Source organism: Camellia sinensis, chromosome 2 (genome assembly GCF_055761805.1).
Source record: "Camellia sinensis isolate YWXY chromosome 2, ASM5576180v1, whole genome shotgun sequence".
Classification (NCBI taxonomy): Eukaryota; Viridiplantae; Streptophyta; class Magnoliopsida; order Ericales; family Theaceae; genus Camellia; species Camellia sinensis.
The window spans coordinates 43,492,087-43,515,744 of NC_138962.1; the positions used below are offsets into that span (position 1 = coordinate 43,492,087).

The 23,658-nt window shown below is 42.9% G+C and overlaps 1 long non-coding RNA gene across 1 annotated transcript; it reads right to left on the reverse strand.

The window, feature by feature from the left end:
- Window positions 1–364: 364 nt before the first annotated feature.
- LOC114317165 (uncharacterized) lies at window positions 365–23,658 on the reverse strand. The gene is made up of 3 exons (XR_014360289.1): window positions 23,474–23,658; window positions 3,571–3,704; window positions 365–548 (listed from the first exon to the last, which is right to left on the reverse strand). It is a non-coding gene; the product is annotated as an uncharacterized LOC114317165 (long non-coding RNA).

Here is a 23,658-nt window from a genome sequence, read left to right on the forward strand (position 1 = left end):
AATTGTTTGTCTCCAAAAGTCATAGATGGATGACGAAATTTTTAGTCACCGAACAACAAAATGAACCAAATATTTCATATATAAGCTATAATAAATTTTGTCACAAAAAATATTTATTAGCGACAAATAATCACTTTGTCATAATAACAAGTACAAATGACGAAAAAAATTCGTCATTGAACTTGTTCCATATTTTATATTCCAATTTAAATTATTATTTCACAAATATCCCTGCTCATATCTCAATAGTCTTTTCAATGTATTAATAAATTCACTAGCTATTATACACCATTTCACAAAAAAATTCACTAAACAATTTATATTATAAATGAAAATATATCCATCAAACAAAGGAATTTAATAATCCATTAAGTATAATAAACAACAACCATCGTAGCAAATTCCAAAACAAACTAACATTGAGTCCAAAAATAAAAATAACACTCGATCATGATTTGCAACTAGAACTAAGTATCAGTTCAAGAAAAAAAAATTCAACAGTTGATCTTCATTTGCAAGTATGCTTCCAAACGTCATCAAAAACCAATCTGCAAAGGAAAAAAAAAAGAGGAAAACGTTAATATATTATCAATTACATCTAAACTCATATATAAATAATTTTATTTTATAAACCAATTTAGTAAAAATGCATATAAAAATTCAAAACTTCAAAGAGTTAAGGTGATCTTTGATGATAAAGCAACACGGATAACATAAGATGCCAAAAGATTGCAAGAATGCCATATATCACTATCACTAATGGCAGAATATATATAATAACTTCAAAATATAATGTAACATTGAAGTACATTTGATTCACGACAATGGCCCAATGACTTCTTCAATAAGGTAAATTTGATAAGTGGAATTCAACACAAGGGAGGCTCTATTTACACACCACTTTTCCTCTCAAGACAAATCATTAATTAGTTTATTTTTTATTACAATTTTAACCTTAGGTAAAATGACTACAAAGACAAGTTATGATACACACCATTTATATAATTAGGATAAAGGACAATAATAAATATAAAACTCATCAACAAGCAAGTCCAGACCTTTCTCTCACTCTCTCTCTCTAGATTCAGGAAGCGAGGGAAATCAAAGGACAGACGCAACTTCATAGAAGCAATCTCAGAGAATTGTTCAAATCGAGATTTATGTTGAATCCTATCCTTACATGTACTCGAGAAATGTTGTTAGACTCTGATTTTCTACTTTAAATGTCATTGTATCTATCTATGCATATTGCATATGTATGTATTTCTATTTCTATTATAAAAATGAGTGCAAAATCTTTACTTTCATATGGATTTCATATCTGTATGTTGATTTCACAGTTTTTGGTTGGTAAACTTAATTCTTTAATGTTCTGTCAAGTCCTAAAAAAATGTGTATGAATTTCCATTTTGAGTTAAGGAAACAACTTGTAATCTGTTTGGATTGTGGGTGATAAAAGAAAAGAAATAATTGCAAGTGATTGTGTTTTTCACCATATGTTTGGATGGGTATGCAAGCAAAACATGTGGGAAAGGGTTATGGGTGACATTTTTTTTTGTTTGAATTTTGGGAGGCAATTACTTTTGGTGAGAAATGAAATAACCAAAATAAGAGAGTTGTTCTTCTTTTTTTTTTTTGGTCCTCACAATTTCTCATGATTTCTGACCAAATCATCCCATCCAAACAGAGTGTTATGTCTAATATCTGGTGGTTGTGTTTGATTTTTTATTTTTATTTTTTGAAATTATTGGTAATTGGAGATGTTTCATTTTGATTATTGTATAAGTGTTGATTCTTTTGGCATTGGTTAATATTCTGAAAATTTAGGGGACTGAGCTGGTTCTTGGTCCCCGGAAAATGAGTTCTGAATTGGGTTAGTGTATAAATAGAGATAATGAGCACCAAATTACATAGCCCATTTCTGCGGTTTCCTCTGCAACACTCTGTAAATAGAAGAAACAATGGTAATTTAGTTTGTCTAGACAAAGTAAAACTACCCAAAAGGGCTTTCAGCAAGTGTAAATGTGCAAAGCAAAATCATTGGGTTTTTCAGGGGATTAGGTTTTCTCATTTTTGTGGAAGAAATGTGGAGCTACAATGGAAGAACCTAGGGTTGAGAGGCGGGTTGATTGTGAAACATGTAACAAAGCCCCTTTCTGCAGACAAAGCTTTGGTTAGGTCTTTGGTTCGGTTGTGGGAAAAAGGGTTACTTTTAATCAGGTGCTCTATTTTTTTTGCCGTGATATCTTGGGTGCGCTTACTGGTTTGGTATGGGAAGGCAAAAGCCAAGACTTTTGTTGAAGCGAAGCTTTTACCTTCTGTTTGTTCGGTTCTGGGCGATTATATTCAGCGCGAGCTTGATTTTGGTAAGGTTCAGCGAATTTCACCTTTGAGCATTACCTTGGAGTCTTGTTCAATTGGGCCTCATAATGAAGAGTTCTCTTGCGGGGAGGTCCCTACTGTAAAACTACAAGTTCTTCCATTTGCAAGTCTGTGGAGGGGGAAGATTGTGATTGATGCAGTTTTGTCTAATCCAAGTTTTGTTGGTTTTGCAAAAGAAGAATTATACCTGGTTAGGAATACCTTCTACTGACGGTAGTCTACAGAGGCACTTGTCAAGTGAAGAAGGAATTGATCATCGTACAAAAATTAGGAGGATTGCTAGAGAGGAAACAGTTGCTCAATTTGATAAAGAGAGAGATGACGCAGCTAAGGAAACTGCAGACATGGGTTACATTCTTTCTGAGAAAGGATCTCATACATTTGAGATTGATGTGCCGAAGGACCATACTAGTCAAAAAAAAATATCTATGTACTTTTTAGGTCCATTTTTTTACTATACAATTTTAAAAATTAGAAAAATTTAGTCAAAACTTTTACAAGCATGTCTCATATTGATTCTCGAGTTGGAGGTAAGCTATAGGATTATGACCAAATTCTGGAGTAGCTCGCAGAAATTGTACTCACCCAGACTATGATCATACAGTCAATTTGACCTCCGCTGCTAGCTTGTTAAACTCAGGAAGATTAAAATTTGCTTCAGCTTGATTCTTTCCCTCAGGTCAAGTAGAAATAGTCAAGATACATGCCCACAGAATACTGTCCCCAAATGACATCAAGGAAACAGAACATATACTGAAGTAAAAAGGATAGGGAAGGACTTATTTAACTAAAGACTAATTAGAAACACTACTACCTCTGAAACTACAAAATTAGAAACTGATCTTGCCAATAATATGTTCAGCGAAAAATAATTTTGAGTTTCCAATCCATCATTTGAAGTCCCTAACAAGGAAATTGTCATTTGAATCCTATTGATATAAACAGAAGCAACCAATTACTATCCTACATCTACTGTAAAACTTTATGCTAAAACTTTAAGGAACAACCATTGTATCTTCTAAATAAATCATTATATGTTTCCAGTGACTCAGTCCTCAATCTGTGTGTTATAATATAATATATGGATAGATATTTAGTGAACCATGCAATTTAAATTTTACAATGTCTATGGCAAAGACAACAAATTTCCTAACAAAATTAGGATATTTTTATGACAATGATACAAACCTCATATGTACAGGGACTCAAACCAAGGGCGCCCAAGGACACAAAATTAAGATACAATCGCATCACCAACATTTTTAATTAAGACAACCATATGGATGATATTTGTTGACAAGCAGTTTCACCAACATAAGCCCCTGTATGTTCATACTAAGAACCATAATAAAAAATAGCTCACAGTTTCGGTACTAGATGACAATTTTGCTTCATCAAAAAAAAAAAAAAAAAAAACACACACACACACACACACACACACACAAAAGTTCAAGTTTTAAAATATGGAGAATAAAAAAAAAAAAAAAAAAAAACATTATTTAGATATGAGAAGAAAAACTAATCAATTAAAATGGAATCACCTAATCACCAGGGAAATAATTACAGCTTCAATACCATTACAGCTTCAAACCAACAAAGAAATGTAACTTGAAATAACCACATATAAACAAAACTCTAGTTTCGATACCATTAACAAGATTGATGAATAGATCACTTGAGAAACAAAGATCAACCATTAACATCACAACAGGTCAACAGTGTAGAACCACATTTTCCCATGTTCAGTGCTGTTAGAGCATTGGCTGGTCTCTTACTCTTTTTCTAACAACTAATAGAAGCTCAAAGAAAACCCAAAAAATTACCAGCAATAGAAGAATAATTTATATCCACCTAACTTGTCCACTCCAAGCTAAACAGAACTATGAAGCAATAAATTCATACCGCTTATATAGAGTAACATTCCTTGTATTCTTCTTATTTCCAACATCTTTTAATATGATCAAAAGACAATCAGTCCAAACCCAGTTCATTTAACAGACTATCATAATTTCTCTAATTCAAAACCCATTTTGGAATTTCATCGAACAGGTCATCCACATACTCTCACCATAGCCAAATTCATATAACAATTATATAGTTGTAGCACGCGCCCGCGAGGGACCCTCGCTACAGTTCGGACTCGATTTGTGTCACGGTTCTTAATCTGAACCAAAGAGTCCAAATCCGACAAATCGTTTTGAGAAACAGATTTTTGAAAAGAACTGCCAAACATGGACTGCTTTGCCAGATACAGAGTCGCCACCTAAATATTTTATTTTGGGGAATTTAGGAAACCCTGACTCGGTGCCAAAGGCCACGTGTCCGTCATCACCAAAGTTTCCTCGGCTCGAGAACTTGGGTACGATTGGGGAAGGTTAGCTATGAGCACCCCCTCTCGCCCGATCCGAAGATCGGCCTCTACTAACCATGATATCCGATTTTGAAAACGTTATGTGTTCTTAAACCGGTTATTAGTCTAGAATTACTATGTTATGCGCACAACACAAAAGTATAGACTAGATTGCCTAATTTGGGAATAAGCATTGCATATCCGTTTGCTTTGGAAAAATGTTTTGGAATTTGCTACTCGCAAGTAGGCTAAAACACGGATTTCAATGAGCTATTCCAACTCAGGCAATCCAACCTTCACCCACAGGCATTCAACCAGTTATATCACATAAAGCAGCTAGCCTCATGGTAATCATGCTATCATGGCAATACTCACACGCATGCAAGAATGCTAAAGCATAAATGCTTACATCGTACTCCGTGCCAAAACAAAAAAAAAACTAGTTAGTAATCATATGCATGATCCTAGTTCATGTTTAAATGTCTAATGCAACGCATGCAGGATGTCACTAGAGTAGGCTCGACTAGTCTATGAATGACATGTGAAAATGCACAAGTAGCATGTATTCGAGTTAGATTTGAAGTACTAATGCAGTTAGCATGATGCGCCGAGCCCGGTTCATGCAATACTAATGAATGATGCACGCATGCATAGCATAAGGTATGCTAAATTAAACATGTCCTATTACTAACTATCAAAGCAGGTAAGTAAAAGGAAGAAAGAAGTGGGGGTTGGAAGACATGCACACACTCACCCACACTTATTACAAATTCGCCCTCGCTCGGAGGGACCAAAAGAATAATACAACTCAAATAACAAATTAACTAACCTAGCTAATTAATTATTACAGACCAACTAAATTAATTAAACCAATTAATTAATTTAAGAAAGCAAGAAAAAGGGCCTCGGGAAGAGAGCTCAATGCACGCGTGCTCGGGTCTTGCTCGGAAGTCCACTGCCATGCGCAAGCTGCCTCTGTTTTCCCTGCTCTGCTTCTCTGGAGACTACCAAAGTCTCAGGATATGCTCACTGGATGTTGGGGAATGCCACCGGCTGGATGGAATCCTCATCGGCTGTGATTTGGTGGCGATCGGCCAAAAATGAATCTATCGGCCACCGATGGATTGCCGGTCGGCACTCCATGCAGTCGATTGGCAAAAAGCTCCTGCAGAATCTGTTTGACAGCAGCAGAAGACAGAGCTTTGCATGGCAATGTAATTCAAGCAATGTATGCACCAATCACACCTCTTATCATGTTTATGACTCGAAGGGCCATGATCCTTGGTTCTTGGACCATCAATCGCGCATTTCCATGCGTGATGGCCCAAAGAATCAAGTGTGCATTTTTGATATGGAATGCAATGCACATAAACAAACCAATGGGACTCAACCTCTATCACAAGCATTTCAAGAGGCCAAGCATGCATGCAAATGGAATGCAATCCTAAGCATGTGAGCTAAGGATGCGACATGGAAATGCATGGATGCTACCAAGATGCATGCAATGTGTAGTGCCAATGTGCACACATGCAAGGCATACAACAAGTTAGACAACTTGGCAAGGAATGCATGCTAAATGTACTACCACCTAAGAATGTAACAACATACCAAAGGGGCCAAATGTATTACAACATACAAGATAAGCATGCTACAACATGCAAGAGTGGACTTAGACTAATTTAGGCAGCCCTCAAACTAACCTAAAACAGTGGCCAAAATGCTATGGAATGAGGGGCAAATACACATACAAACATGCATGCAAATGGGCCAACACTTAGGCATTGAAGAGACAACTTTTAAGCACACTTAAAAGAAGATAAACATGGACATATGGCATACATACCAAGCTCTGAAAATCATGTTAAGGATGGTGCAAAACCAAGTAAACATTTAAAGCTAAGCATGCAACAATGGTCTAAAACTCAAGGCAAGCCAAAGAGGGAGGTTACATGGTAGCTATACAAAGCAAAGCATGGATGACCCGAATGACCCAAAACAGACCTCAAGCACACTAAAACATGCATAAAAGCTAAGCCAAAACAAGTAAGCATAGTGGTCTAAATGCTAGATACATGTTAAGGCAATTTCATGGCATTACAAGACAAGTATGCAAAGAAAGAATGGTGTGTCTAAACCGACTTAAAACAATGCTATTTCATGGCAAAATAAGCACAAATAACAGCTAAGGCATGGTCAACAAGAGCCTAAGCTAGGTGCTCCCTCAAGAGGCAAAAATGGTCCTTTTCAAGGACAACAAGGAGAGGGGGTGGCCCTCTCCTTCTTGGGACCTCAAGGCACCATCCTCACCTCTGAAATCCCTCAAGATTTCAGTGGTGAGGAGGCCCAAACACCAAGGTCTCGGAGCTCACTCAAAATGGCACAAAATGGAGCCTTACAAGGCTTAAGAGGGGTCAAACAACCTCAAATCACAAAAAACTCTAAACAAACTATTTAGAGGGCCTAAAAACAGAAATTTTTCTATGTTATATACGAAACACAAAAACAGTTGTAAAGTAGGCAAAAATACAATGCAAGAAAGGGGTAAAAAGGAGCAAGCTTCTTACCCTTGAAGACCTTCTTCAACAATGGAGCTCCAGCAGCTTCTTTAGGTTGAAACCAGCTTCAAAACCTCCAAAACAACCCTCAAGAGGCCTCAGCTCCAAGGGATGGTGTGATGGTGGGTGCTTGTGAGCAAAAGTAAGACAAAACACACACACTAAGCTCAAAAGAGAGAGAGAAATATAGGATAGATATACAAATTCTAACCTAAAACCAGAGCTCTCTAACTATGTTTTTCTAACCCTAAATCCAAGAGAAGAGACTCTCTCTTATAGAGCTCTCTCTTGTAAAGCTTGTCAAATAAGCTTGTCAAGAGAGAAATCCCTCCATACACGTGTATGGAGGGGAGAAAAGGTGGGTGCCAGCTATCACAGCTGGCACAAAATATCTACCAAAAGTAGATGAACAGTGATCGGCCATTCAAAATTGCCATTTTGGCAAAATAAATGGCCGACCGGAAACAAAGAGTGCTGACCGGCAATATACATTGCCGATGGCACAAAAGCACTGGCCGGTGGCCTCAAGCCATGGCCGATGATGTGTGGGGATGCCTCACAAGGCATTCTCTGCCCCTTCGAGGCAAAACACAAGTGTTTGGTGCAAAACCAGACACAACACGGTCGAGTCAAGGGATCCTGAGGCAAGGCGCGCAACCGAGACCTCCGGGAACTCAAGACGAACACAAACAAGGGTAATCACCAAGTGTTCCAATGGTGACGTACAAGTCTTAAGGACGGTCAAAAATGGGGTGCCTACAGTTGCCCCTCTTTGACAGAACTCGAAAGTCATAACAATGACGGGAGTGAATGTCAAAGCCCAGAGACGGCCCATTTTTGACAAGGCCGAAGACTCAGACAAACATGCAAGACAAACAAGATATGCGCCCGAAGGCAGGGGCAAAATGCAAGACAATGCACAGAGCCAGACATAATTTATGATCATGCAAAGAAAGCTGTAATGAAGCATACATGCGACAATTTTAAGCTACCATACACCAAACTACACTACAATGCAGAAAGGATGTAAGAGAATTATGCAATTCTCGATACGTCTCACTCGGAGGATACAATACCTGTGCGGCTCGTTTGGTTGCACCAGCCTCAAATGAACCGTACATACAATATCGTGCCTGCAAATAAAACAACTCAACAGGTACGATGTTATTAGCAACATGCATGACAATGCAAAAATGGATGCAAAATGATATGCAATATATACAAAACAATGTATAAACAATGAAAATGAAGATGCAATGTAATTGAAACAATGCAAACTATATGCAAAGCAATTGAATCATGATCCAATCATGAGCGGTTCGAAACCACACCTATGTCAAATAGATTGATGGAGGTAACAAGTCCGTCTACCATAGAACGATCAACTGAACTATGAGTAATGTAGACGGACACAAGAACAAGTATTGGGGGGAATGACAAAGGTGGGGAAACGACCCGCTGGGGAAAGGACTACGATCCTAATGCTGGATTCAACAATTACACTACAATGTAATATATGATGAAAATGCTGGGGAAATGGCAACGGATATGTCACGCGGGCCAAACCAAATCTTGCCTAGGAAAGGCATGTACACATACAAGCCGTGTCTAACATAGAACGGTCCGCTGAACTATGCTTTGACACGAGAAGTATGGGCACATACCGGACCAAGCTCAACATGGAAAGGCGCAAGCCATAAATGGAAGGTGATGCAATGAATGCATGCAAATTATAATGTAATATCTACAAATATGCAACGGAATGGAAAGGCAATATAATGGATATAGCCTGCGGGCCAAACCAAATCTTGCCTAGGAAAGGCATGTACACATACAAGCCGTGTCTAACATAGAACGGTCTACTGAACTATGTTTCGATGTAAAAAGTATGGGCACATACCGGACCAAGCTCAATCATGGAATGGCGCGAGCCATAGAAAGAAGTGATGCAGTGAATGCATGTAAGCTACAATGCAATATACACTATATTACAATGATGCATGACAATGCAACTATTTACGATGATGCATGACAATGTAGCTATTTACGATGATGCATGACAATGCAACTACTTACGATGGTGCATGACAATGCAATTATATATTTTTTGTTTTGTTTTTGTTTTTGAAATGCAAATGCATGACGATGCATGATGCATGGAATGCGCGACAACACGCGGCTTTTGAGATGCACGTGAACTTGAATATGCGACGACGCGAGTCGCTTGAAATACATGTATAATGCAACTTATCAAAAGTCGTTCGGGCACAACAAACACCGAAGGACTTGCACCTTCAGAGGATTTAGGGTCTCCTAGATCGTGGCGATTCTCGATATGGCTCACTCGGAGTATATCATACCCGTCCGGTTCGTCTGGTTGCACCAGCCTTAAATGAACCGTACATAGAATATCGTGCCTGCAAAGAAAACAAACTTAACAGGTACAATGTGATTAACAACATGCATATTAATGTACTTGAAAATGCGTGACAACGCAAAGCAAGTGGGAAGCATAACAATGCTGTGAAGGCACAGACATGTAAGTGGAGCACGCGGTCTACGCAGGCAACGAAATTGATCATAAGCATGCGGTCTACGCAAGTAACGAAATTGAACATAAGCATGCGGTCTACGCAAGTAGAACATGCGGTCTACGCAAGTAATGAATTTGAACATAAGAATGCGGTCCACGCAAGTAGAACATGCGGTCTACGCAAGCAAAACATACGGTCGACGCAAGTAATGAAATTGATTACAAACATGCGATCTACGCAAGTAAAACATGTGGTCTACGCAAGTAATGAAATTGATTACCAACATGCGGTCTACGCAAGTAGCGTAATTAATTATAAACGTGCGGTCCACGCAAGTAATGAATTTGAACATAAGAATGCGGTCCACGCAAGCAGAACATGCGGTCTACGCAAGCAAAACATGCGGTCTACGCAAGTAATGAAATTGATTACAAACATGCGGTCTACGGAAGTAGTGTAATTAATTATAAACATGCGGTCTACGCAAGTAATGGAATTGATTACAAACATGCGGTCTACGCAAGCAAAACATGCGGTCTACGCAAGTAATGGAATTGATTACAAACATGCGGTCTACGCAAGCAACGTAATTAATCATAAACGTGCGGTCCACGCAAGTAATGAATTTGAACATAAGAATGGGGTCCACGCAAGCAAAACATGCGGTCTACGCAAGTAATGAATTTGAACAAACATACGATCTACGCAAGCAAAACATGCGGTCTACGCAAGTAATGAATTTGAACAAACATGCGGTCTACGCAAGCAAAACATGCGGTCTACGCAAGCAATGAATTTGAACAAACATGCGGTCTACGCAAGCAAAACATGCGGTCTATGCAAGTAATGAATTTGAACAAACATGCGGTCTACGCAAGCAAAACATGCGGTCTACGCAAGTAATGGAATTGATTACAAACATGCGGTCTACGCAAGCAACGTAATTGAATGCATGCAAAATGCAATGAGATGTGAAAAATAGTGCGATTTGAATGCATGCAAAATGCAATGAGATGCGCAAGATAGCGCGATGCGTTTAGACAACGCGAGTGCACAAGACAGTGCGATTGACATGTGATGCACATGGGGCAACTTTTGAGTTTCGTAAAAGCCAAAAGGATACGGAAAGGATACACCTTCCACGAATTCGAGTGCCACGCACAGAAGACACGACCCGAGGTCAAAACGGAGGCCGGTTGAGCGTCGGAAATGCACTGTTTTGCACTGTTTTGAGCACTAAAGGCCTTGGACCCCACACATAACTCAAACAAGGGTGTAGGAGGCTCCAAAATCACTGTAGGAGACCACCGGATGTCCACCGGCCATCAAAATGCATCACCGGCCGTCCATCGGCCATCATACAATTTTCATCGGCACACTATTTTGCCGACCGGCAAAAAGTCCCTGTATCAAGGCAGTTTCGGCATTTTGCTATGGGTCTTTTAAAATAGGGCTTCTAGCCCTATTTTCTTCACTTCCCCTTGCTCGAAATTTCTCTCCCTCTCTCTCTAGATCATTTTCCTCCTTTGATTTCCTCATTTTCTTGCATTCAAGCCTCCATTCCGTCGTCCGATTCGCGAATACCTTCGCGTTTCGAACGTTTTGAACCGATTGAAATTTTATTTCGGTGTTGTTTTTTCGATTTCCGCCACTAGGGACTTGTTTCCCTCGAGTTTTTCTCGATATCTGTGCCTTTTCCGCACTCTGGCTTTTCCGGCCTTTTTCGGCCCTCTCAGGGTTGACTTTTTGTTGACTTTTCACATTCTCGCCCGGTTTTTCGTCTTCCGGCAATTTTCACATCCTCTTCGAGATGGCAGACGATCTTCCACAAGGCGGGACCCCTCCAGAGCTCGAGATGGATCCCGAGGTTGACCCTTTGCCACTTCATATCCGGTCGTTCGATCCGGAGACCTACAGGCTTGCGGTTCACGTGATGCTCCCCGATGGACTACACCAGTTCCGGAGCTTCGAGAGGGGCGTGGCACCCGAGCTTCTTCTGCCTGAGCCTACCTCCCATCTGTCCTTCGGCGCTTCCGAGGTAACATTCTTTCTTCTGTTTTATTATTTTCCGCAATGTAGAGCATAACTGCCATTAGTTGATTCTGTTCTCTAATTGCTTAGCCCGGATTCACCGATACACTGTACACTGTAGTTGATTGCAAACAAACTTACAACCGATATCTGTTTGAAACTTACACGTGCACACACACTGCACTGACCCTGAATCACCCAAACACACGGCGCACACTGTATTTCACTGCATACACACTGGTACCCGATATCTGCTTGAGTCTGAAAACATGCACACATGCTGTATTTGCCCTGAACCACTCAAGCACGCTGACACATCACATGTTGTAGTTCATTGTAAGTACACCGGCAACCGATGTCTGTTCGAATTTGAAAACATGCACACATGCTGTATACCTGTATGCTTCTTAAAACTGTGTTTTGAATATTGCCTCGCAATTGTTGTTTTTGATTACAGGGGGATTCCCATACCATCCGCGGGTATGGGAATATCGTCGCTCGGGATTAGTACCTAGAGCTTCCAGACGCGGTTCGTCATATCGTTGACGAGGCCGGTTTCGGCATCTTCTGCAGGGGGCTCTCCCGGCTCACGACCTGCAGGCCCTTGCTCGCCGCTTTAGTGGAGAGGTGGTGGGATACCACCAACTCCTTCCACTTCTCCGCTGCGGGGGACATGAGGATGACCCCTTATGATTTCTCGATGCTCACCGGCATTGGGGTAGGGGGTGATCCGATCCCCTACGACACCGATATGGGTGAGTGGGACGCCGCCCAGCTGTACCTTCTTGGCACTCAGTCTCCTCTCGCTCGAGCGGGGTTTGTCAGGTACTCTTGGTTTGAGAGCCATTTTCGGATCCAGCCAGCCTTGGCGGAGGAGGCGTAGATGACCCCAGAGGAGGTGGATCAGTATGCGCGGGGCTTCATCATGTTCCTTTTCGGGACGACTCTTTTCGCCGACCGGGCGAACGCCGTGCCTCTATGTCTGTTGAGCGCACTGGTGGATGTCAGGCGGATCCGCCATTATGACTCGGGTGGCGCAGGCTTGGCCACATTGTATGGTTATATGAGCTCTTCTTCCCGCCTTAGCGGACAGCTTCTCGGTGGCTACTGGCGAGCTTGGGAGGTACATCTTCTTCCCCTTTTACATTTTTGCTTCACGTTTTCTGTATTCTGTACACTGCACACACCACGGTCTGCCTCTCACTGACTATATACTGCACACGCGGCACACATATACTCTGCTTTACTTTGACTGTATACTGTACACACTGTATATTCTGTACAATACACTGCACAACACATGGCTCTGCTATTTCTGCTTTATTTTGTATTTTGCTTTATCTGATAGTCATACTTATATCTGTTCTGCAGTTGTGGGTGTATGCCTACTTTCCCAGGCTTGCCCTAGTACCTGATGTGGAGACCCCACTCGGCGTCCCCTTTTCTCATCGCTTTGATGTACGATGCGTGCGGAGACCACGGGAGTCTTTTATTTTCTTCCGCCGCTACTTCGACACCATCACCGCCGCGGAGGTATGTTCAACTTTAGAATTTGCTTAGGCTTCGCTTAGCACTGTATGTTTGATAACAGATAGATAACAAACTGCTTATTATTTTCAGATCACCTGGCAGCCCTGGGCTCCGTTGCCGGCCGTGGTGAGAGATCACTATGAGGGCGCAGGGGAGACTGCCCGTTGCTGGATTCTGTTAGAGGGCCCGGTCTGTCGGGCTTGGTACCTGGGCGAGCGTTTCTTGCGTCAGACCCTGGGTTTACCGGAGCAGATAGTCCCGGGTCCACCTCCTACCCATATGAGGCATACAGAGGGGTTCTCTTTTGAGCACATGAGGGACTACACCGTCGACTGGGGTGCAGAGCATCACAAAGACGAGGGCGACTACGCAGAGTACGTCCGGACCTACATTATGCGACCCTTGAGCGGTGGCCGTCGAGTTGAGGGAGAAAGGCTAGCGGCACCGGCAGCTGGAGCGGGAGCAGAGGTTGGAGCAGGAGCATCGAGGAGAGCTCGAGTCCGCGACAGGGGTGGAGTTCAGAGAGGGCGGGGGACCAGCTGGCCTGCTCTGCCCACTTTACTGACATACAGAGGGCAGGATAGGGCGACCTACCAAATCCCCTTTGCTCCTCTCCCGGCTGATCATGAGTTAGCCGGTATCCCCGACTTGCCTCCGGTATGTATTACTTCATTTTGTATCTTGCATTGGCATTTCACTTCAGTTTATTTGATATTCTGCGGAATACTGATACATCTTGTACTCTTGCAGGCATCCTCCGAGTACACCAGGCAGTACGTGGAGTTGAATGCCTCCATGATGGGGATGCTACAGCGGACCTTCGACCTCCTGGCCCTCTATAGTATTCCGGTGTGTCCTTCTGACGACGGTCTCAAACCATTCATAAGCTGATTCACGTAATCTGATGCACGACACAACACCTGACACACTGATCTCACAACATCTGATACACTGCATACACTGCATTTATACACTGCACTCTGCCCTGATAAACTGCTCACGGCATTCATACACTGTACACTGCATTCTGCACTGATACACTGCTCACGGCATTTATACACTGTACACTGCATTCTGCACTGATACACTGCTCACAGTATTCTGATGTATTTGCCTTTTGTGCTTTTCAGCCTCCCTTCCAGATTCCTCCGGTGGGTGGTGCTCCGGCTGGGCCCTCTATTCCTGCTCGAGGAGAGCGCGGAGACGCTATACGTCCCCGTATCAGGGGGGCGTGTTCATGTCGGGAGTAGCTCTTGGGCGCCGACCCCTGATGATGACGATGATGATGATGACGAGTCCGAGGCAGAGGCAGAGGCACAGGCCGGGTCATCTGAGGAGGTTGGAGACGACTCAGACTCAGGCTCAGATGATGATGCTGATGACGATGCCCTTGGACCTTCGTCCAGGAAGAGGGTGAGGACAGATCCCCGGACCCGAGACTACTGTTGATGATCCAGATTGCTGCTTTTCTTTTTTTTTTGTACTTTTTCTTTTTCTTCTTCTTTTTTGTTTTTCTTCTCTTCGCTGGTAGTTAGATTACCTTGTACTGCCGCAGGCAGATTTTTGTTTTCAAAGCTATATACTTGAAAAGGATAATGAAATGAACATACTTTTTACTTAAAAAGTGTTACATTTACATATCTCATGTATTGCATCGCATCACATCATGTTACACCTCAATGTGAATGGAATTGACCTGTTGTCTGAAAATTGAGCATTTGTACTGTAATGATCAGATAACCAAACGGCCTCATAGCAAAACAGCCCAAGCAACACACTGCTCAAACAGAACGCACAGCCCATACCCTGTTGGGGATTAGTCTGCATACAGCCCCTATCATCACACTCGGTTCATTCTGCACACAGCAAATCCTGAACAAACAGCCCAATCTGACAAGACGGAACACAAAGACGGAACCAGTTGAAGTTGAAACACGCTCAGATGCTTAGAATTTTTTCTTTTTCTTTTGCTTCGCACAGATGAAGAGAATGGCACAGCACTCTGAGCATAAACGGTTTTCGGAATAAAAAAGGATTTTTAACCGGGGTATCGAGCCTACAACTGAACACAGCAGGAAGGACTCAAACACAAGGGTATCCAACCTAAACACAACGAGACACGCTCGGAAAAGACTCAAAACAAAGGTTGAGGTAAACAAAACAAAATACACGACATACAGACGCGTTAACGGAGACGGGGGACCTCAGATCACGAGGAGCCAGTTTCTCTGGGTATTGTTTCCCACCCTTTTCTCATTTGTGATCCTCACATCACTCTGGCACTCAAGCTCGGTTTTTCTCTCAAAACCCTTTGGCTCGCTTTTTCTCTCAACTTACACATCTCTATTCTTTATTCTCTCATTTTTTGTCCCTCCCCAAGGTGATTAATGAATGAATAGGAAGTTGCGGGTTCATGCCGATGCCATTAGCTCACAGCCATTTCTTCTGGTGGGTAGAGTGCCCTCCTGGCAAGTATGTTGGCGACGGGGGAAAGACAGGACGCCTGACTCAACTGTGCCCCTAGTTCATCATTTTGACCATTTTTTGTTTTGGTTTTTCTACTAAAACAGTTTTGATCAAGATGAGAGTCGGATTAACATACTTGTTCGATTTTTGATTTGAAAACCATGCAGGTCAGACTATGAGCACTGAAAATTTTCCTTTCTTGGGTCCTAGAAAATGGTCCAAGTTTTGAAAAATAAAACAATTTTCGAGAAAACTTAGTCAACCTCAGTAAAAATTCTCAAAAACTATTTTTGCAAACGACCGGTGCTAAACAAGCGTGGAACTTACCCTCGAGATGCGCAACCTCGGATCGGAGGCAATGGAAAATTGCCCCTGGCTTGGAAGGGGTGGATGGCAATGGAAAGTTGCCCCTGGTTTGAATGGCGACATCATGGCAACGGAAAGTTGCCCCTTGTCTGGATGACGCCGTAGCATTTGGTAAACAGTCTTCGTCAGTGATGATTGCAAACGAACTCTCGGATGCTGAGAAGACGGAGATGGTCAAAATCAATATATGGACATAGTCACTTTGAAGGTGTTGAGGGTTGGACTTCAGGACGAAGTTGCCTAGATACTCCAAACATGGGAATCAAGGATGATTAAAAACCATTACATGGACTTAGTCGCTATGAGAGCGTTGGGGCCTGGACTTCAGGATGAAGTTGCCTACGTATCCCAAACATGGGAATCAAGCCTTACGTAGTTCCGGTTAAGGTACACTCGGGTATTTTAACCTTCACTTTTCAGGCTCTAACTCTTGCCAAGGTGCCCAATGCGGGTTTTCGACCTTGCGAGCTTCTTTTCATTTTCTCTTTTTTTTTCTCGATTTTTTTCTTGATTTTTTGTATCTTTTCATTCTCTTTTTTTTTTTCTTTTTTATTGATTTTATTTCTTCTCTTTTTTTGTATTTTTCTCTTGCTCTAACTTTTGCCTGGGTCGCCCTTCCAGGTTTTCGGCCCAGCGAGCCTCTCAAGGGGTAAAAGTGTAACAAGTCCATGCCAAATGGTTTTTGAAGTTGAAGCCTCTCTGTATCTAGGAGAACGGCTGTTGCAATGATTTGCAAAAGAATCCATCATGGTTGCTCCACGAGCTTCTTCTGGTGAGATCTAATCTTTTTTATTCGGCTTTGGTGCCTCTTGTTCGAGGGCTACTTCAAAACTGGCCACACGGGCCTCCTCCGACAGTTGACCGTTGAATGTTTCGAATGAGTTCGAGGTTCAAAACAAACAGGTCAAATCTTGAGGCTAAGAGCGATCCTAGGCTGCACAATCTCAAGAGCGATTCCACACAGGTCTTCACAGGGCCGCGTAAAACATTTGTTTTTGAAAGTTTTTAAGAAAGCGACAAATCGATCGCGCCGAAGATAGTGTGGAACCAATCTGGATCAAGCCAGGGTCCTTCTCAGTACTCACGCTAACAAGCATGGTTTCATTCATTAAGGGCTTAGCATGCCTCTCTTTCTCTCAATTGATCAAATTTTTACAAAACCGGAGGAATTCCTTCCTCTTCGTTTTTATCACAATGTTTCGAAAAAAGTTTTGAAGAACTTAGGTCAATGCAATAATTCTCAAGGCACAGAAGAGCATGTAGAATGCAGGGCCGTTCCATTCAAACCCTCTGGCACAACTAGCCCAAAACAAACAATAAGCACGGAAACATGATAGCCGTAGCTGTTTCATTCAGGTTTCTCAGATGTAACTGGCTCCACAGCAGAGACAGACTCAAAAAGAAAGCAAAAAGGTTAAATAAAAAAATGGTGTTCGAGGCAACCACCCCGGAATCACTCGACATCCTATACAACGGGACTGACTCGGTACCACAAGACAGACCCAAAAACAAAAAGACTGACTCGAAGTAAAGAGGCAGACTAAAAAACAAAACAGAGAACTGACTCAAAACCCAAGCCAGAAGCTGCAAAACTACATTTACAAATGCTCAAAAAGTGCGTGCCAGACGCCACATCTAAAATACACCGAGCACCGCCCGCAGGTGGTCCAACCCCTGATCATATTCTCGCAGCATCCTCAAAGTCCAACAGCTTGGTGGTAACAGACTTCGCTGAGGTAGGTGGAAGAATGACCTCATTATCGATCAGATCTCGCACTTCATGGCGAAGGCGGAAACAGTAATCGGTGGCGTGACCGGTCTGTTGGTGGTACGCGCAGCACAAAGCAGCATCATGTGTGAGAGGGAGATTCTTCGGGAGAGGCCGAGGTTCAAGGGGTTTGAGGTGCTCCCTTTCGGCAAGAATCTGAAGTGCCTTAGACAGAGGCATGTAGAGAGCATGAAAGATCCTGCGCCCTCGGGCCAGGTACTTTGAAGTCTGAGTATTCTTACTAGACGCACTAGCAAAAGGGTCGGCAGGCACTGCCTTGGTTTTCTGATCTTTCCCAGGTGCAGGGTTGGGAATAGGAGGAACTGTTCTGGCATGACGGGGCCTATCCCGATTTTCTGACTGACTTGAACTACCCTCAGGTGGAGTGGGGAAAGCATCCTCCACAGTTTTTGCCACAACTGCAGATATCTGTTGCTTGTTCATCCCCCCGGCTTTCAAAGCCTCGACTGCCCGCAGTAGTTGTTCAATGGGATCGGCATCTGCCTTCATTTTGTTCTTATCTCTGGCCTCAGCTTGATCGGGGGTTTGAGTTACTACATCGGAGTGAAGCCCGGTTGTTGCTGACACATCGTTGCTGTAGCTGGAGGTAACCTCTGGTTGGCTGAGCTCTATCACAATCCGCCCCAGTAGCGGGGGCTCCTGTGGTATGAAATTCCCGGCATACGGTGTTGCTGGCGGCGAAGCCGACATTCCATAGGCCAGATCGGCCACGGATCTCTGGAGGTCACCAATCATTCCCATCAGCTCGAATGTAGTGGGCTCGCGAGCCTGATACAATTGGGGGGCCCAGACCGGGTGCGCGACAGGCAACCTAGGCGGATGCGATACATCAACATTGGTTTCATCCCGTAGGGTGATCCCTTGATCTAACGTAGCTGTCATAACCACAATCTCTTCTGAATTCTGTGTTATCATAAGTCCGCTGTATTAAACGGTGACTGACGGATCAGATATCTGTCTTGCCTCAGCAAGGGGGAACACTAGCTACTCTGTATCAACTCTCTGAACCTCTGAACGGAAAGGAAAACAAACAGCATTTCAGCCCAAACAGATCCAACACGGGCGTAGCCGAACAACTGCACTCTATTACTGATCACTGTTCCCCAGAATCACTGTTCCCAAAATACGGAATCGAATACCCACAGATATAACTAATTCTCATAACACTGATACTGGTGCCCTCGGGCCTAATACTCAATCTTGCAAACTGATATGTACGTTCCTGTAGAGATACACTCTAAAGCACATAGCAGATAAGTGAGAGCCAAGACACCCCTATAGAGGGGTAGGGTTTCCCTGTCCCATTTTGTCAGGAGCTAGGGTTTCACTACGCACGCAGCGGTTTCAAACAACCTATAATCGGGTAAGCAACCTGTCCTAACTTGGAATGGTCACTATGGATCCAAATATGCACTAGGTCGAATGGTCGAAAAGGGTGCCCCGGTAAAAACCGGGGTTTGTGTTCCCATACTGTCAGAGCCCACAACCGGCCAGCCTTATGGAATGCTTTGACAAAGTCAAGCCTCCGGCAAACCGTTCAGGAATGGCAGATGGCAAACACGGTGTCCTAGGCGCACCAATGCACATGCAATGCAAAGAGACACATAAATGAAATCAAAATAGGATATCACGAGTTCGAGTCAAGCTCTCTAAATCCCCAGCAGAGTCGCCAGAAACAGTAGCACGCGCCCGCGAGGGACCCTCGCTACAGTTCGGACTCGATTTGTGTCACGGTTCTTAATCTGAACCAAAGAGTCCAAATCCGACAAATCGTTTTGAGAAACAGATTTTTGAAAAGAACTGCCAAACATGGACTGCTTTGCCAGATACAGAGTCGCCACCTAAATATTTTATTTTGGGGAATTTAGGAAACCCTGACTCGGTGCCAAAGGCCACGTGTCCGTCATCACCAAAGTTGCCTCGACTCGAGAACTTGGGTACGATTGGGGAAGGTCAGCTATGAGCACCCCCTCTCGCCCGATCCGAAGATCGGCCTCTACTAACCATCATATCCGATTTTGAAAACGTTTTGTGTTCTTAAACCGGTTATTAGCCTAGAATTACTTAGTTATGCGCAAAGCACAAAAGTATAGACTAGATTGCCTAATTTGGGAATAAGCATTGCATATCCGTTTGCTTTGAAAAAATGTTTTGGAATTTGCTACTCGCAAGTAGGCTAAAACACGGATTTCAATGAGCTATTCCAACTCAGGCAATCCAACCTTCACCCACAGGCATTCAAGTAGTTATATCACATAAGCAGCTAGCCTCATGGTAATCATGCTATCATGGCAACACTCACACGCATGCAAGAATGCTAAAGCATAAATGCTTACATCGTACTCCGTGCCAAAACAAAAAAAAAACTAGTTAGTAATCATATGCAAGATCCTAGTTCATGTTTAAATGTCTAATGCAGCGCATGCAGGATGTCACTAGAGTAGGCTCGACTAGTCTATGAATGACATGTGAAAATGCACAAGTAGCATATATTCGAATTAGATTTGAAGTACTAATGCAGTTAACATGATGCGCCGAGTCCGGTTCATGCAATACTAATGAATGATGCACGCATGCATAGCATAAGGTATGCTAAATTAAACATGTCCTATTACTAACTATCAAAGCAGGTAAGTAAAAGGGAGAAAGAAGTGGGGGTTGGAAGACATGCACACACTCACCCACACTTATTACAAATTCGCCCTCGCTCGGAGGGACCAAAAGAATAATACAACTCAAATAACGAATTAACTAACCTAGCTAATTAATTATTACAGACCAACTAAATTAATTAAACCAATTAATTAATTTAAGAAAGCAAGAAAAAGGGCCTCGGGAAGAGAGCTCAATGCACGCGTGCTCGGGTCTTGCTCGGAAGTCCACTGCCATGCGCAAGCTGCCTCTGTTTTCCCTGCTCTGCTTCTCTGGAGACTGCCAAAGTCTCAGGATATGCTCACTGGATGTTGGGGAATGCCACCGGTTGGATGGAATCCTCATCGGCTGTGATTTGGTGGCGATCGGCCAAAAATGAATCTATCGGCCACCGATGGATTGCCGGTCGGCACTCCATGCAGTCGATCGGCAAAAAGCTCCTGCAGAATCTGTTTGACAGCAGCAGAAGACAGAGCTTTGCATGGCAATGTAATTCAAGCAATGTATGCACCAATCACACCCCTTATCATGTTTATGACTCGAAGGGCCATGATCCTTGGTTCTTGGACCATCAATCGCGCATTTCCATGCGTGATGGCCCAAAGAATCAAGTGTGCATTTTTTATATGGAATGCAATGAACATAAACAAACCAATGGGACTCAACCTCTATCACAAGCATTTCAAGAGGCCAAGCATGCATGCAAATGGAATGCAATCCTAAGCATGTGAGCTAAGGATGCGACATGGAAATGCATGGATGCTACCAAGATGCATGCAATGTGTAGTGCCAATGTGCACACATGCAAGGCATACAACAAGTTAGACAACTTGGCAAGGAATGCATGCTAAATGTACTACCACCTAAGAATGTAACAACATACCAAAGGGGCCAAATGTATTACAACATACAAGGTAAGCATGCTACAACATGCAAGAGTGGACTTAGACTAATTTAGGCAGCCCTCAAACTAACCTAAAACAGTGGCCAAAATGCTATGGAATGAGGGGCAAATACACATACAAACATGCATGCAAATGGGCCAACACTTAAGCATTGAAGAGACAACTTTTAAGCACACTTAAAAGAAGATAAACATGGACATATGGCATACATACCAAGCTCTGAAAATCATGTTAAGGATGGTGCAAAACCAAATAAACATTTAAAGCTAAGCATGCAACAATGGTCTAAAACTCAAGGCAAGCCAAAGGGGGGGGTTACATGGTAGCTATACAAAGCAAAGCATGGATGACCCGAATGACCCAAAACTGACCTCAAGGACACTGAAACATGCATAAAAGCTTCACAAAGCTAAGCCAAAACAAGTAAGCATAGTGGTCTAAATGCTAGATACATGTTAAGGCAATTTCATGGCATTACAAGACAAGTATACAAAGAAAGAATGGTGTGTCTAAACCAACTTAAAACAATGCTATTTCATGGCAAAATAAGCACAAATAACAGCTAAGGCATGGTCAACAAGAGCCTAAGCTAGGTGCTCCCTCAAGAGGCAAAAATGGTCCTTTTCAAGGACAACAAGGAGAGGGGGTGGCCCTCTCATTCTTGGGACCTCAAGGCACCATCCTCACCTCTGAAATCCCTCAAGATTTCAGTAGTGAGGAGGCCCAAACACCAAGGTCTCGGAGCTCACTCAAAATGGCACAAAATGGAGCCTTACAAGGCTTAAGAGGGGTCAAACAACCTCAAATCACAAAAAACTCTAAACAAACTATTTAGAGGGCCTAAAAATAGAAATTTTTTATGTTATATACTAAACACAAAAACAGTTGTAAGGTAGGCAAAAATACAATGCAAGAAAGGGGTAAAAAGGAGCAAGCTTCTTACCCTTGAAGACCTTCTTCAACAATGGAGCTCCAACAGCTTCTTTAGGTTGAAACCAGCTTCAAAACCTCCAAAACAACCCTCAAGAGGCCTCAGCTCCAAGGGATGGTGTGATGGTGGGTGCTTGTGAGCAAAAGTAAGACAAAACACACACACTAAGCTCAAAAGAGAGAGAGAGAGATATAGGATAGATATACAAATCCCAACCTAAAACCAGAGCTCTCTAACTATGTTTTTCTAACACTAAATCCAAGAGAGGAGACTCTCTCTTATAGAGCTCTCTCTTGTAAAGCTTGTCAAATAAGCTTGTCATGTGAGAAATCCCTCCATACACTGGAGGGGAGAAAAGGTGGGTGCCAGCTATCATAGCTGGCACAAAATATCTACCAAAAGTAGATGAACATTGATCGGCCATTCAAAATTGCCATTTTGGCAAAATAAATGGCCGACCGGAAACAAAGAGTGCCGACCGGCAATATACATTGCCGATGGCACAAAAGCACTGGCCGGTGGCCTCAAGCCATGGCCGGTGATGTGTGGGGATGCCTCACAAGGCATTCCCTGCCCCTTCGAGGCAAAACACAAGTGTTTGGTGCAAAACCAGACACAACACGGTCGAGTCGAGGGATCCTGAGGCAAGGCGCGCAACCGAGACCTCCGGGAACTCAAGACGAACACAAACAAGGGTAATCACCAAGTGTTCCAATGGTGACGTCCAAGTCTTGAGGACGGTCAAAAATGGGGTATCTACAATAGTGTGTATATATAGAGAGAGAGAGAGTGGGGGAAAGAATGAGTAAAAGGAAAAAGAGAGCCGATGGTGGTTGTTCCCGGTGGAGAAGGAATCTGTATTAAACTCAATTGCAGTGGGTGGGTCGATTTGGGGTTGGGTTTGTGTGAAGCCATGCGAATGGAAGAAGACAGAGAGAGACAAAGATAGGGAGACAGAGAGGGCGAAATAGAAAGGACATACCTGGGTAATGCTCCAATGGTGGATCGACAGTGGTGTTTGTGTGCGATAGCTGTGGTGCTCCTGTTCCCGACGGTGATGGAGACAAAGCGAGAGAGAGAGCTTTCTAGTGTAAGTAATATGCCTAAAACGATTTTGTAAACCCTAGCTTTCTACACAAAAGAAGGTGTATTTTTTCCCGCTCGATA